The sequence below is a fragment of the Panthera uncia genome, assembly GCF_023721935.1.
Source record: "Panthera uncia isolate 11264 chromosome E2 unlocalized genomic scaffold, Puncia_PCG_1.0 HiC_scaffold_20, whole genome shotgun sequence".
Taxonomy (NCBI): Eukaryota; Metazoa; Chordata; class Mammalia; order Carnivora; family Felidae; genus Panthera; species Panthera uncia.
The window spans coordinates 253,608-271,349 of record NW_026057589.1 but is presented as its reverse complement, the minus strand read 5'-3'; the positions used below and the strand labels follow the sequence as shown (position 1 = coordinate 271,349).

The 17,742-nt window shown below is 35.8% G+C and overlaps 1 long non-coding RNA gene and 1 pseudogene across 2 annotated transcripts in view; one reads left to right on the top strand and one right to left on the bottom strand.

The window, feature by feature from the left end:
• LOC125916447 (uncharacterized) overlaps positions 1 to 17,742 on the bottom strand; it is a 280,612-nt gene that overhangs the window by 156,414 nt on the left and 106,456 nt on the right. The gene's annotated exons all lie outside the window — the stretch shown is intronic.
• LOC125916446 (60S ribosomal protein L7a-like) lies at positions 3,304 to 4,091 on the top strand (annotated as a pseudogene).

Below are 17,742 nucleotides of genomic sequence, written 5' to 3'. Positions count from 1 at the left end.
CTCTGAGCCATCAGCACAGAGCCTGATGCAGGGCTTGAATTCACAAACAGTGAGATCATGACCTGAGCTGAAATCAGACTCTAAACTGACTGAGCCACCCAGGTGCCCCATCAGTAGGATAACATTTTTAAGCCAATGAGACCTGAATTCAATTCCACATGAGCTACTTATTTGATCCTGAACAACTTGCTTAATTTTTCACATGAAAAATTTGTAAGCATTTGCTTACAAATGCTACTTATAAATAAGTCTGTTGAAAAAATTAAATGAAAAAATATCCACTAAAGGTGTTTGACAAGTACTGGGTCCTCTGCACTTAAGGCATTGTGCAGGCATGAAAGAACTACAAAGATATTTGGGGAACACTCAATACCTTTAAATAACTGAATTTTGTAAGAGATTATATTCAAATAACTGATTTTTATTATTTTTCAAATAATATTATTGGGACCACTATGCAAAGATTGAATTAGGCCCCTTTTGTCATCAGATTCTTCTTTGCCCCACTGACATCCTACAGCAAGAGACCACTGTTCTTGACTGACAAAGCCATACCACCCCTGGCAATATTCACCATCCTAATACACATTTCCTCTGTTATCTGTTCTCTGTATACCCTCTGTATGTGTTCTCTGTTATCAGGAAACATGTAAATTTAAAGGAACTAACTAAACTAATATTTGTGAGAACAGACACTATTTTTGTTTAGTATTTTATTATCAGGAAATAATAGGTATTTGACAAATTCCGGCTGCATAGATGAATGTCTGCTTTGTTGTCAACACTACTACAAGTTGGCTATGTGTTATCTTAGTCAATCTTCCAAACTATCCTGATAGTGAAATATAGACAGTTTTACACAAAGAAAACTGAGTTCAGAGATGTTTATTGACTTGCTAAAATTTAATATACACTAAAAGACAGAGTTGGTATTTATTTCAGATCTATATAACTCCCAAATTCCTGTGCTATCATCTACTTTAGCATCCTCTCTCCCTGCATGAGGTTGAATTCATCACAAGATTTAAAAAAAGTATTGATAATGCATTAGTAAAAACCTTTATGACCTCCTGCCCAGAAAATAATGATAATGGACTGAGCATCCCCACTTACGAGACGAAGTAATTATAATAATAACTAACATCCATAGTAATAATCATCGACACTTTCAACTTTTGTTAGAGTTCCTTAAAGTTTATAATTACTTTCCACATTTGATTTAGAAATGTTAAGTGACTTGCCCAGTGTTGCATGACTATTAGTGATAGGGCCAGATTTTTCTGTGATTCTGAAGCACCTCTATGAAATAATTCCTCATCCCCTAAAAAAATGCCAGCAATGGTGAAGAAGCAGGTACCTTGTCTGGACATTGCTTGAGAATCTTCCCATAAACTGAAGAGGGGACTTTCTCTTAATTGTCCTCTGTCACATTCTACTTGACGGCCCAGTGACATGAGCAGGCAGGCCCCCTCCTGTTTAATGAAGGCTGGTAAGTAAGCCTGGAAATGGCAGTGGATAATGGTAAGGTTTACTTCTTCAACATCTCCCTGCACCAAGTGCTCCACCAACAAGTCCATTCTGTAAAACTCTATCTTCTGATAACAACAAACATTTCAAAATAACCATAAAATATTAATTCTGGAAAATGTTTAGAAAACATATCAAGCCTTACCTAACCTTTTTGCAGATGAAGAATGTGAGATACAGGAACAGACTTTTCCCAAGGAAAAGTCAAGATTAATGAGACACTCAAGATTAAGAACAGTTTCTTTCCTTCTTCCCTCCTTGCTTTCTTTCTGAAGTAACTAATCATCTGTCAAATCAATGTAGGATTCCAAAGATACAAATTATTTTCCTACATATCTGTAAGTGTATATCTCTGTTGTGAGGGGCTGGTGGGGGGGGGGGGTGCATGCACACGTGTGTGTGTGTGTGTGTGTGTGTGTGTTTTCCAAACAGGATTCTTGCCACTGAAGATATAAGGCAGATCCTCCAGGAATTCACTATTATTAGAGAAACAAAATTGTAAATAAATTACCACCAAAAAGCCGCAGTTATACATGTCATGATAGTGATATTTTCAAGATTGAATATCCCTCCTTTGAGCCAAATCAGCTTGTTGGAGCCTTCTGTTTCTTAGTCTACAGCTTGTTTCTTCCCTCCAGATTGATTCTTATTGCCCTGTCAATTGCAACCCTCATAGGAGATCAGAGTGGATGACATTATAACCCAGAACAGACCTCAGGGACCAGACCCTGTAGCCAAGACTATGACACTCTCCTTCCATTAACCCTGACTGAGTGCTAAAGATGGAACATTTTGGTTTACAATTCCCTAAACACCTCTTGAGTTCAGCTTGCCTCAAGTAGGACCATACATCAGAAATACATTTTCCCTAGCTTCAGTGCCTTATACTCTGGTTAGTTCTAGGGGATTCAGGTTTCAAGTACCAAACCCTGTCCTTAAAAGGCACTCTTTTAAATGTTCAAGATGTTCTATTTGTTTTTAAACTCTGTGGAAGAGATTAAACAAAAATGGTTTTCCTCTGAAGAAGCTAGTATACAAACTGGATTATAATTAGTACAATCGGTAAGTACAGAACTTCTGTTTGCAGGCGGCTAATAGCCTACATCATCCAATATTTATTGGATGTGTATATATTTATTGGTGTGTGTGTGTGTGTATATATATATATATATATATATATCCTACCTGAGCCAATCTGAACATACTGTCTGCTTTGCACATTTGGACCCTTTATTTCCATGAAGAAATAACATTAATAAGAATAAGAAGATACTATCAGGTTTCCATTACTGACATCTGTAATCACATGCTAGCTCTAGCTTCCTAAATAGTCAACATACTAAAGGCTTATGCTACATCTAATAACAGTCACTTAGACCCAGGAATAGTCTTCTGGTTTAAATCACAAAAACTCTTCATGTTAAGAGAAAGAGAAACAAAAAAGAGGTTGGTGGTATTTCTAATTCTAATCTGTCTTTGCTATGTATTAATCTTTCATCATACTCTGGAGCAAGAACAAATCATTATTGAAATGGGTGAAAACCTTGGAAGAGTTCTGTTAGATAATATAGTAAAAACACCCTCAATAAGTATTTCTTCTGAGTCATTTATACAATACATATTTTCTAACGACTGCCCTGTCCCATTCAAGATGCAGCTTCTGAGAATGCATTGGGGTATAAGACTTGTATTCTCTTTTGAATCCATGCAAACAAATAATTAAATGTTACTGCCAGGAAAATTCTCTTTTCCTTCTCTCTTCTCCACCCATCTGAGATGCCGAAAGAAAAAATGGCTATGGGGAAAAAGGTGGCCCCAGCCCTTGCTGTTATGAAGAAGCAGGAAGCCAAGAAGGTGGCCAATCCCCTGTTTGAGAAAAGACCCAAGAATGCTGGCATCAGACAAGACATTCAGCCCAAAAGGGACTTCACCCATTTTATCACATCACCCACTACATCTGGCTGCAGTGGCAAAGGGCTCTTCTCTATAAATGCCTAAACATGCCTCCTGCGATTAACCAGTTCACCCAGGCCATGGACCACCAAACAGATACTCAACTGCTTACTCTGGCCCACAAACACAGACCAGAGACAAAGCAAGAGAAGAAGCAGAGACTGTTGGCCTGGGCTGAGAAGAAAGCTGCCAGCAAAGAGGATGTCCCCGTTAAGAGGCCACCTGTCCTTTGAGCTGGGTTTATTATTGTCACCATCTTGGTAGAAAACAAGAAGGCTCAGCTGGTAGTGATTGCACATGATGTGGATCCCATTGAGGGGCTGTCTTGCTGCCTGCCCTGTGGGGTTCCCTACTGCATTACCAAGGGGAAGGCCAGGCTGGGGCATCTGGTTCACACGAAGACCTGCACCACTGTTGCCGTCACACAGATTAATCTGGAAGACAAAGGAGGTCTGGCTAAGCAGATGGAAGCCATCAGGACCAATTACAATGACAGATAAGGTGAGATCCACGGTCACTGGGGAGGCAACGTCCTGGGTCCGAAGCCAGTGTCTTGTATCACCAAGTGGGAAAAGACAAAGGCTAAAGAACTGGTCACGCGACTGGGCTAAGTGTACACCATCCAATTTTCTGTACATAAAAGTAATACAAAATTCTCTTTCAAAAAAAATTCCATTGCCAGAATAATAGTATGGATGCAAACAAACTAACATGACATTACAGAAGAAAAAATAAATGACTCTGCTCTGGGGAGAGTCAGGAAAGACTAATAGGAAGTTGACAATTGAGGATGAACAGGAGTATTTTAGGTTCATGTGTAGAGGAGAATAGGAAGGGATGAATGCAAAGTAGGGAGGCTGGAGAATCCTGGTGGGTTTAATTACAAGTTGTCCAACCATGAGGGAAAAGGAGAGCGGGAGTGGAGAGTAAGAGCTAATGCAATTTCTATTCCTACGTACCTACTGCATATATATAGTGCTTCAGACAAAAAAAAAAAATCTTAAAAGTCAAACTGCTATTACTTTTGGTAAAGATGATTGGACTCTTCCAAGCTGGAAAAGATTCCCAGTTTTTCCTTTTCTTGCTGTCCATTATAGTTGATCTCCTCTCCCAACACAAGCCCCCACACTCCTTCTACAGTACTTGTTATGCAGAAGGCTGAATGATGAAAAGTTATTCAAACAGCACACTACGAGCTAACTATTCCAAGTGTATCTATTGACTGAAGAGATTTGCATTATGAACTAAGTCAGTGCAAAAAGACAATGGTAAATAGCAGCAAAAACAAAGAAAGAGATCATTGAAATAAAAGAAAAGGCACTACCACCACCATGTATCCATTTCTCCTCGGTTGAAATTTACCCTGGAGGAACCAATATAAACTAATATGAAAATATTGCTTTCATCGTATAGAAGAAATCCATCGGAATGGAATACTAAGTCTGTATCTCCAATAGTCAAACAGGAAAACGAGAGATGTATTCAAGTGCAATACTTCCAGTTTTTGCTGTACACACACTAAAATTCTGGAGATATAAAGATAAACAAGATATAGTCATTGCTTCCAAGGATGTAACAATTCTTAAAGGACACAAATAAGTAATTGCAATGCAAATGGGTCAAGTGTACAAAGAATAATACACAAAATGTCATAGGAGGAATTATCCTACTGTACTTGGTTGATATTATGTGGGGGAGGGAAGATAATTAACCATGAAAATTTAAGGGGTTACATTTAAGCCAGAAGGTTAATAAATGGAAATGTTGATAGGGGTTGCAGAGAATGGGGAAGATGGAATGGCCTGTCAGGAAGAGGGAATAATGTACAAAGTCTCAAGAACATGAAATAATATAACCACAGCAACTATTTCTGTAATGAGAAGGAAAAGGGATATCTATGAGACCGATGGAAAGAAGGTATGGGAGTAGGGATGGGAGGTTAGGCTGAAAATACTGCATGGAGCCAGTTTGTAAGGCCTGGTTGCTATATACCAAGAAAGTTGCACTGTATCAGATGCTTGAAATGATCAGATTTGCTTTTCAAGAAAACAAAAGTAGGGACAAGGTGAAGCAAAGAGATTTTACTTAGGAAGACCTAGGAAGAAGCTGTTTTAATAATTAGGAGTGGCAGATGCTGGAATCCAAATCAGGGTTTATATTGAATGGGATAATTTTTATAATTCAGTCAAAAAGCAACAATTAAAGAACATTTAATAATTATAAAAGTGCTAAGCCTTTCTCCCAGCCTAAAGTACTTTTTTTTTAAGTAAAAGCAGTAAGGAGCTCCACAGATATCTTGCTTTCAGAAATCCCAAGAATTCCAATATATTCTTAAGACTTTGAACAGTGCCTAGCAAATATCAGGTGTTTGATACCATCTGGAGAATGAGCGAATGGATGAATGAATGAATGACTGAATGAACGAACAAACAATTTTATCTGGCATCTGACTCAGATCAGTTTCCCTAGAAACTAAACTTTGAGGTAGAGATAGGAGTACAGGAGGTGTTTGGGGAAGCACTCTCAGGAAAAACACTTGTAAGAGATCAAAGAAGCAAGGCTGGGCAGAAAAAGATAAGCCACAAAGAAGCTTCAGTTAAACCTGGGGCGGGGGGGGGGGGGGTAGTTCTGCAGGGCTCCACAGTGTTATCCTGTTCTTGTACCCTAGGTCAACTAGTCATTGGATGAAGACCACCCACCTGGGTAAAGAAGTTCTCAGAGAGTGATTCAGCTCTACACTATTGTTAGCAGCCAACCAGCACTAGCCTTTGGAGAAATAAGTACCTCATACTTGATGGGGAGGTGGATGTGTGTTGTGCACTGGAGTTTCCATTACCTCCCAATTTATAAAGGAGAAAGCAAATGATTGGCTTAATCTAATAGCAGGCAGGGGGCCTCAGGAATCAAAATTGCAGTTCTTCCTGGTTAGGTCCTAGGGCAATACCAAGTGCTTGTAAAGTATGGGCTAAAACGTCATACTTCCCACACTCCATTTGCACATATCCCCAGTCTCCCTAGGCATTAGTTTTCTAACATAGAAATTGAACACAGCAGCAGTGCTTAGCTCACAACACCCCTGAGAAGTAAGATCACATATTTCATGGTGTAGGGCACATAGTGAGCATTCACTAAATGATTAAATAGTAGTAGTATTTAGGAAGCCCTGAGATTACAAGTGTGATTTTCCCCCATTTCTTTCCTGGTTAGCCTGCAGTGAATTATTTTGGGGAATGAAGTCTCAGTTATCTGAAGTGCAAAGTTCCCTGGTGTTACGGCCCAGATTTTCTTCTATACAGTCAAACGTCTTCTATAGAATGAACATGAAATAAATATAAATTAATGGCTACAGAGAAAGGGCTAATTCCCCTAACAAGCATGGCTCTCCTGTTCAAGCATGTCACAGGAGCAGGAAGACGTGGGAGCACTTCCCAGACCAGTAAGTTTAAAGAAGTTGCTTAATCTCTCAGAACCTAAGTGTCTTCACTGATAGTAGGACCTTCTTCAAAAGATTGATTTGAAGAGTACATGAAAGAGTATCTACATGTAAAGGGCCAAGCAAACTGGCAGGGGGCACTGGCTATTTAAGGGCTTCAAATTCCAAATAATAAATTCCTTTTTGTTCTTGGTCTCTGTTAGTTTCCAAGAGACCTGGTCCCAGTTCGAGTACTTAATTATTCTCCCTGAGCTGTGTGGGCTTATATCCCCAGTGATTCAAAATCAAAAAAAGTACCATGAAACCTCTTTAATTTATTATAAAGAGGAGGTGGGGTTTTTAATTCAACAAAAAAGGAATAAAACTTGAATACATTGTATGAAAACAGTTATAATGTGTTGTATTGCCAATAGTTGGAATAATGAACCAAATCATTGGTTTTGCCACGTAAACATCTTTGGACCCTAACCTTGCACATTGCTATGCAGTTGTACTAATTTTAGTACAGTGCTTGAGGCCAAGGGTTAGAACATTACACAACTTACATTCAAACCTAGCTCTGCCACTTTACTAGCTGTGTGATGAATTATTTAAGATCCCTAAGCCTCAGTTACCTTATTTGCAAAGTGAGCATGAATGGTAGCATCTAATGCATAAGATTTAGTGATGAATAAATAGGATAATTCATGTAAAGCTGCTTAGTGTCGGAGCTGGGATTTGATAACTCTTACCAATATAAGAAGCCACCATTTTTTGTAAATGCTGTATTAGCTTGTTAGGGCTGCTATAACAAAACACCCCAGACTGGGCGGCTTAAACAACAAAAATGTATTTTCTTACTGTTCTGGGGTTAGAAGTCCAATATCAAGGTATCAGCAGATTTGGTTTCTCCTGAAGATTCTCTCCTTGGCTTGTAAACAGCTGTCTTCTCTCTGTACCTTCTCGTGGTATTTTCTGTGTATGTGTGCATCCCTGGTGTCTCTTCTTATAAGGAGACCAGTCACATCGAATTGGGGGCCCATCAAAATGACCTCACTTTAACTTGATCATACCTTTAAGATCTTATCTTCAAATACAGGTACATTCTGAGGCACTAGAGGTTGGAACTTCAGTATATGAATTTGTGGGGGGGGGGGGGACAAACCCAGCCCTTAACAACCACTTACCATTTGTTATCTACTACATGTCAGACACAAAGCCAGAAGCCACTTTCTCCTGGACTAACCCCAAGTGTGTTCTTAGCTGTACTTCATAAATCCTTTTACTCTAAATCAGCTCCTTTCACAGCTTACTTACCCTTATGTTTTTATCAAAATAGAAAGGGTTTTTTTTTCCCAATTATTTTAAATACATAATGTATGTTCATTATAAATATTCAGACATTATAAAATGCATAAAGATAAAGGGAAACCTACCAATAACCCTACCATAAAGAAATAACCACTATTTCCAATTTTGTATATGGCCAGAATTTTTTCTCTGTTCATACATACACATATTTGTTATTTTCCAGGACCAGGATTATACCTTACCTCTGTTCATATTTCTCTTAAAATACTTTAGGTGATTTTTTCATATCAAGAAATAAAAAATATGTGTCACAACTTTAATACTACGTAATATTTCATGGTAACTCTGTGAACATTAATTTGTTTGCATTTTTTTTTTTGCTATTACAAAAAAAAAGTTCATCCTTGTTAAAGTATCTTTGTCCTGATCACTTCTTTCATATACTTTCTTATATAAAAACGTAAAAGAAAAATTCTTAGATTTGTTTATACATATTTCCAGATTGCACTCCAGAAAGATGTTCCAATTATACTCCTAAGTGCTAACAGGTTAATATAATTGCCAGAAACGTGCTGATTTTGCATCAACCCTTTTCTACCCCCTGCTTCCCCCAACCATAACCATCCTTTTGAGAAGCCATATAATATTAATCGAACCAATATAATATGGCCCTTTCCACTCCAGTGAAAAGGCTTAAACAGATGATACAATTTGCAAGTAACACATGGAAACATATATCCAAGTGTTAAATTGCATGTAGTACAGATGCTAAGCACCCTGGGAGGCTCAACTTATTTCCTTCTGCTTTTAGTCCCCAGTCAGGGTTGAAATGAAACAGATCCATGAGCTGCAAAGTGTTTAATACATTGTACTAAAAGAACATTTAATCTTCTGGCTTATCTTTGGAGACATTGAAGTAAAAATAGCCCCTACCAACCACCTCTCTACTTTCACCTGGTTCCATGATTACCCTTACCCTCTAAACAGCAGCCACATTGGTTTTCTGTATGTTTCTCTAGTATCAAACTCATTGCTAAAGAAAAGGCTTTCCACTTGCTCTCTCTCACCCAAATGCTCTTCTGCCAAGTCACCTCCCAATGGTTTTTTCTCATTATTCAGGAGTTGATGACATTCATCTCACCCATGACATCCTCAGACAGGCCCAATTAAAGGCACCTTCCATCTACTCCATTAACTTTCTTTACAGTACATACCATGGGTGAGAATTACCTGGCTTATTTTGTACTTGTTTCATTTTGGCCTCTATACATTAAAATGTAAGCTCAACAAGGACAGTAATCTTGGGTATTTTATCGAGCACTGTATAGAATCCTATATTCCTATCTAACATATATAGTATTTCTTAGACTTTAAGAGACGTTTTTCACATTTAAGTATCAAGATGTGTGTTATACTTAATGTCATTTAGACAGCAATTAAGATATAATAGACATTGCTTACACATGTTTAAACTTGGTCAGAGCTGCTCACATCGTCATCTCTTCACTGGAATTTGCATACTATTGAAATTACATGTGTAGAGTTTAATTGCCATGTAAAATATCTTTGAAAATACCATGTTATGATTCAGCATTGAACTGAAAGAGTTAACACACAGAAAGTCATAGAAACAGAGTACCAGTAACAGAACCTATGTTTGACATTAGTCAAAAAAACAAGTGTAGCAAGAGGAATGATCACATTTACATATTTTCCTTTAAAACAAAAAGAAGTACCTTACGGGGCTTATGAAGTTATCCACACAGATTAAGATGTACTCCATTTTTTTTTTAACTAAAATACATGCAAAACCTGTGTCTATTACCTTCCGAGCAGATTTACAAATCACATTTATACATCCAAAGTGGAGCTTCACAGTACATGAAGCAGAGAGAGACAGAGAGCTTCAAGTAAAAGTAGACAAATCCCCAACTACAGTCAAATATAACTGATAGAAAAAGTAGACAGAATATCAGGAGAGACACAGAAGACTTGAAAACCACAAACAAACTTGATTTAATTGGCATTTATAGAACATGCCTCCCAACAAAAGCAGAGAATACAGTCTTTTCAGGTTCACATGGAATATTTACCAAAGAGAGAGAGAGAGAGAGAGAGAGAGAGAGAGAGAGAGAGAGCGCGCGCGCATATTCCAAGCCATAAAAAAAATTCAGGTCATACAGGTGTACTGGCTTACACCACACCAAAGATAAATTCAAAATGGATTAAGGACCTATATTTAACACCTGACACTACAAAAATCCTAGAAGAGGGCACAGGAAGTAATTCTGCCAACATCAGAAGTGTCAACTTTTTTCTAGATATGTCTCCTGAGATGAGGGGAAAAATAAACAATTGGGACTACATCAAAATAAAAAGCTTCTACACAGCAAAGAAAACAATCAATAAAACTAAAAGACAACCTAAAGAATGGGAGAAGAGATTTGCAAATGACATCTCCTATAAAGGATTAGTATCAAAAATACATAAAGAACTGATACAACACAAAACCCCAAAAACAAATAATCCAACTTAAAAATGGGCAGAAGACATGAACAGACATTCCTCCAAAAAGAAATATAGGTGGTCAACAAAAACATGAAAAGCTGCTCAACATCACTGATGACCAGGGAAATGCTAATCACAACCACCATGAGATATTACATCACACCTGTCAGAATGGCTAAAATCAAAAACACAAGAAACAATAAATGTCATTAAAGAGGATGTGAAGAAATAGGAATCCCTGTTCACTGTTAGTGGGAATGCAAACTGGAGAAACCACTGTGTAAAACAGTATTCAGGCTCCTCAGAAAGTTGAAAATGGAACTACCCTACAATCCAGTAATCACATTACTGGGCACTTATCCCTGAAATATAAAAACACTAATTCAAAGAGATAAATGCACCCCTGTATTTACACCAGCGTTATTTACAATAGCCAAACTATGAAATACAATAGCCAAACTATGTATGGTCATGCAGCTCAAGTGTCCACTGACAGATGAATAAATAAGGAAGATATATATAATGGATATTATTTAGCCATAGAAAAGAATGGACTCTTGCCATTTGCAACAACATGGATGGAGTTAGAGAGTATAATGCTAATTGAAATAAGCCTGTCAGAGAAAGACAAATACCATACAATTTCATTTATATGTGGATTTTAAGAAACAAAAGGGAAAAGGAAAAAAGAAAGAGAGAGACAAAACAAGACATAGACTCTTAATTATAGGGTAAAAACTGATGGTTACCAGATGGGAGGGATGGTAAAATGGGTGATGGAGATTAAAGAGTACACTTCTCACGATGAACACTAAGTACAATACATTAATATAACAATAATATAATACTGTATGTTACCTATACTGGAATTAAAATTTTAAACTTGCTTTATAAAATTTTTTTAAAAAGACAGAGGATATAAGAAAAAATTCAGGTCATAAAGTATATTCTCTGACTACAATGAAATTAAAATAGAAATCAATAACAGAAATATCTCCAGAAATCCAAAAATATTTGGAAATGAATTAAGACTCTTACAAATAATCCATAAATTAAAGAAGAAATTAACAGAAAAATTAGAAAGCTTTTCAACTGGATGAAAATTAAAACACAAAGTATCAAACTTTGAGGAATGCTTCTAAAGTAGTAGTTGAGATAAAATGTATCATGAATACTTATATTTAAGAAGATGGAGGAGGATGAGGTGGAAGGCAAGGAGGAGAAAGAGGAAAAGAGAGGTCTCAAATCAACAATCTCAGCATTCATCTTAAGAAATGAAAAGAAGAGCAAATTAAACCCAAAGTTAACAAAGGAAAGAAAATTAAAAAATGAAAGCCAATAGAATAAAAAATAAAAACAAGAGAGAAAATCAACAAAATCAAAATCTGGTTGTTTGGGAAAGCCAGAAATATTGGTGAACCTCTACCATGATTTTTCAGAAAAAGAGAGAGAGGGAAAACAGATTACCAATATCAGAAATAAAAGAAGTGAAATCATTATAGATTCTAAAGATAAGCAAATATTAGTAATAATTTTATGTCAATAAATTAACAACTTAGATGAAATGGACAAATTCTTTGAAAGGCACAAAGTACCAAGGCTCACTCAAGAAGCAGCAATGTAAATAACTCATATCTATTACATTAACTGTAATTGGAGTTAAAAGCTTTCCCACAAACAAAAGTCCAGGCCCAAATAGCTTCACTGGTAAAAATCTGGCAAATATTTAACAAAGAAGTAATACCAATTCTATTTACACTGTTGTAGAAATTTAAAAATAACAGAGTATGTTTCAATCTATTTGTATGAGACTAGCATTATCCCAATACAAAAATCAGACAAAGATATTACAAGAAAACTATAGACCTAAAACCCTCATGACCATAAATACAAAAATTCTAAACAAAATTTTAGCAAAATAATTCCAACATTGTACAAAAAGGATAATACATCATGACCAAGTTGAGTTTAATCTTAAAAATGCACTATTGCTTCACTATTCAAAAATCAATGTAATTCACCATATTAATTTTTAAAAACTATATGATCATCAGGGTGCCTGCATGGCTCAGTCAGTTGAGCATCCGACCTCGGCTCAGGTCATGATCTCACAGTCTGTGAGTTCGAGCCCCGCATTGGGCTCTGTGCTGACAGCTCAGAGCCTGGAGCCTGCTTCAGATTCTGTGTCTCCCTCTCTCTGACCCTCCCCCGGTCATTCTCTGGCTCTCTCTGTCTCCAAAATAAATCAACATTAAAAAAAACCTTTTTTTAAAAAAACCATATGATCATCTCAGTAGACACAAAATACATTTCACAAAATTGAATTTTAATTCCTGATTAAAAAAAAAACTCTCAACAAACTACAAAAAAAAAGGGAACTTCCTCAACCTAATAAAGTCATCTACATAAAACTTACAGCTACTATGAAACATAATGGTAAAAGACTACATATTTCCCTCCTAAGAACAAGAACAAAACAAGGATGTCTATTCTCACCAGTTCTGCTCAGCATTGTACTGGAGGCTCTGGCCAGGGCAATAAGGCAAGGAAACGGAATAAATCGCATCCAGTTTGGAAAGGAAGAGGAAAAATTATCTGTGTTCACAGATGACCTGATTGGCTATGTAAAAAAACATGATGGAATGTGCAATAAAGCAACTAGAACTAGTAAGTGAATTTAAAAGGTCGCAGGATACAAGATCAACATACAAAATCAATTATATTTCTATTTACTGGCAACAAACAGTTGGAAGTTGACGTATTTCAATATATCATCTACAATAGCAACAAAAATGTGAAAATATTAGAGACAAATCTGATAAAATATATGCAAGACCTGAACACAGAAAATTACAAAACGTTGTTGAGACAAACTGAAGAAGACCTAAATAAATGAAGAGATAAACCTTGTTTATGAATCAGAAGACTGAAGTTCTCCCAAACTGATCTATAACTTCAATAAAACACAATCAAAATCCAAGTAGAATTTTTTTGTAGAAATTGGCAATTAGGTCTAACACTCAAAAGTAAATACAAAGGACCTGGAATATTCAAAATAACTTTGAAAGTTGAGGATTAACAATATAATTGTAAAGCTACAATAATCAAAGGAGTTACTGACATAAAGATTAGCAAATAGGTCCATATAACAGAATAAAGAGTCCAGGAATTAGACCCAGACATACATGAACAACTGATTTTCAACAAAGGTACAAAGCAATTCAGGAGGCAAAGAAAAATCGTTTAAAAACACGGTGATGGAACAATTGGCTACCCATATGCAAAAATAAATAATAATAATCTTGATGCACACCACACACAAAAATTAACCCCAAATTGACCTCAGACTTAATATAAACTGAAAATTACAAACTTCCAAAAGAAAACATAGCAGAAAACCTTTGTGACTTGAATTAGGGAAAATTCTCTTAGATGTGACACTAAAATAATAATCCATAAAAAAAAATTGATAGATTAGACTTTGTATTAGCATTCTCCAGAGAAACAGAACCAACAGGATGTATATATAAAAAATGAAAGAGATTTAATATAAGGAAATGGCTCAGCAATTATGGAAGCCAAGAAGTCTCAAGATCTGTAGCCAGCAAACCTGGAAACCCAGTCGTTATGTGATTCTAGTCTGAGTTCAAAGGTCTAAGAACCAGGAGAGATGTTGGTATAATTACATCTGAAAGCCAACAAGCTGGAAACTATAGAAGATAGAAAAGCCAATACTTCCATTTGAGTTCAAAGCCAGGAAAGACCAATGTCCTAGGCTCAAAGCAGTCAGGTAGGAGGAGTTCTCTCTTACTCACAAGAGGTCAGTCTTTTTGTTCTATTCTGGCCTTCAACTGACTGAATGAGGGCTCCCACATTAGGGATTACAACACAGTGGGCTTTCCTCAGGGTACTGATTCAAATGTTAATCTCATCCAAAAACATCCTCACAAATACAGCCAGAATAATGTTAGTCCAAATATCCCATGGCCCATTCAAGATGACACATAAAATTAATCATCACAGACTTTATAAAATTTTAAAATTACTCCTCCTTCAAAGACACTTAAGACAATGAAAAGACAAGCAAAAGACTGGGAGGAAACATTTGCAATGCACATCCTGATAAAGGACTTGCATTTAGACTATATTAAGAACTCTCAAAGTTCACCAATAAGAAACCAAACAACCCAGTTTTTTAAAATGAACAAAAGATTTGAACATACTTTAACAAAGAACATACATGAATGGCAAAAAAGCATATGAAACAACGTTCAACAGGATTAGTCATTAGGAAAAAAACAAATTAAGGTCATAACTAAATACCACTATGCATCTAGTTAAATGGTTAAAAAGAATTTTAAATGACCATACTAAGTGTTGGCAAGAATGTGGAGAAACTTGAACATTCATATCATACCAATGGGAAAGTAACATAGTAGGATCATTTTGGAAACAATTGGGAATTTTCTTTAAAAGTTAAATATGCACCTACCATATGATCCAACCATTCCTCTTCTAGTTATTTACCTAAGAGTATGTCCATTCAGACTTGTGCACAAATGTTCATAAAAGATATAACTATAATAGCTAAAAACTGGAAACAATTCAGAAGTTCATAAATGGGTAAATGGATGAATAAATCGGTATGTCATACAATGGAATACTACTCAACCACAGAAAGAAATGAATTATTGATATACACTACAAACATGGATGAATCTCAAAACAATTGAGCTGAATGAAAGAAGCCCGAGCACAAGGATAGGGAGAAAAAGGAACTGTTGTGCACTGTCAGTGGGAATGCAAACTGGTGCAGCTATTGTGGAAAACAGTATGGGGGTTCCTCAAAAAAATTAAATATAGGGGCACCAGGGTGGCTCAGTCAGTTAAGTTACTCTTAGTTTTGGCTCAGGTCATGATCTCACAGTCCATGAGTTTGAGCCCCACATCAGGCTCTGTGCTGACAGTTCAGAGCCTGGAGCCTGCTTCGGATTCTGTGTCTCCCTCTCTCTCTGCCCGTCCCCTGCTCATGCTCTGTCTCTCTCTGTCTAAAAATAAATAAAAACATTTTTAAAAAAAATTTTTAATAACAAAAAAAACTAGAAAGATATCAAAATGTATTTACACAGACAACTGAAGTCACTATATAATTTTGTATTATAATTTTTTATTAATAATGAATCAAAACATTTTCACAATCACAATAGAAACTGCAATAAATTTGCTATTTGTTTGATTTGGGATGGTTTTAGTAAATCCTAGGTGAGCAGCTATTGTTCTTTGACTTCTTTAAAGCTTTGACTGCTCTTAATAAATAATATGGATTGGAAAGACAGAGGCATGATCTTAATTCCACATTCTGTATGCCCCTCACCATTCAGTAGGACTAGAGAAAGTTTCCAGTATTTTCTCTGCAATTTGAAGTCTTTTTTGGGTTTTGTATAAATAGTTGTAGGTCAACATCTCAACAACTTTCTATAAAACACAAAATAGAATATGTCCAAAATGCTGTATTTTTCAGGACTATTAAGTTCCAATGTTATTAAGCTCAAACTTGAACTAGCCCTGTAGGGTGAACTGCAAGAAATGTACTCATAAATTCTCTGTGAATTCAGTAGCATTCACTTGGACAGTCTGCATACTTCTTGAATATTCCCAAGAGGCTCATTCCTGCTTTTGATTTTTCCCCTAATTTCTGCACGCTTATTTACAAATTTTAGATATATGCGAGTCTACCCATACTTTATAAATACAGGGAAAAAAGACCTTTTTATTTATGAAATAAAAATGAAATGACACATATTTTAAAAATAATTCTTAAAAAAATAATTCTTTTTTGTATTATTAGGATAAGTAACCTTGTTATTGTCATTAAAAATATATCACTATGATTCAAAGATCTGACTCTAAGTTCAACTTATTTCAATGTCATGTTTTACCAAAGCTATCTCCCACAACACAGAAAAATTTAAAAAGAATAAGCAAGAACATCATCAGCTTGCTAAATAAGTCATAATACTCATTTACCAATCACATAGGCTTTCGCTTCATGTTTTGGACAAGCTTTAGTCAATACCTCAAGGCAAAATAAACAGAATGTGGTATATTAATAATCATGTTTGTAATGTATATATCAAGTCATTTTCTAGAAAAAAAACTTTTTTTCAGTCTACTTCTTATTTGACTTGATTAGCTTGTTGTTTTTAGCCTCACTGTGTGGCAACAGGCTCGTTCAAGGAGTAAAATAAATGTGGCTCCATCATTTTCCAGTGTTTGCTTTTTCACTTGCATTATTGATATAATTTGAAATTTATAATTCTTTGCAGTAATCACTTTTAACAGTTTTATTGAGGTATAATTGACATACAATAAATTGCACATATTTAAAGTGTACAATGTGGTTAGTTTTGACATACATATAGATTCAGGAAACCATCACCATACCGTCTTGATTATGCAGTTCCATATTAAGTCTTGAAATCAGGTAGGATATTCTTTATTCTTCTTTTTCAAAGAAGTTGGGGCTATTCTAAGTCCTCCATGTTTCCATATGAATTTTTGAATCAGTCTATTTCCACACACAGATAAAGAATGCTGGGAATTTTGATTGGGATTGCACTAGATCCATAGATCAATTAGGGAATAATTTACATCTTAACAATTTTGAGTCTTCTTTACCAAATATCTATTTTCCTATCAAGTATTCAGAGCGATACATTAAAATATATGACTAAAATTGTGGACATCAATTTATTAGTTGCAGGTCTGTCCGTTTTAGTGTCATGTATTTGAAGGGTTAATGTCTATTAGGTGCATAAACATTTAGAATCATTATGCCTCTTAATAAATTGATCCGTTTATCATTATGAAATTACCTTTTTTTCCTGGCAAGAGTCTTTTCTCTAAAATCTACTTTGTCTGATTTTAAAACAGTCACTCCAGATTTCTTTCGATCAGTGTTAGCATGGTATCTGTTTCCATTGTTTTGCTTTTAACATATTGCATTAAATTTAAATACATTTCTTGTAGAC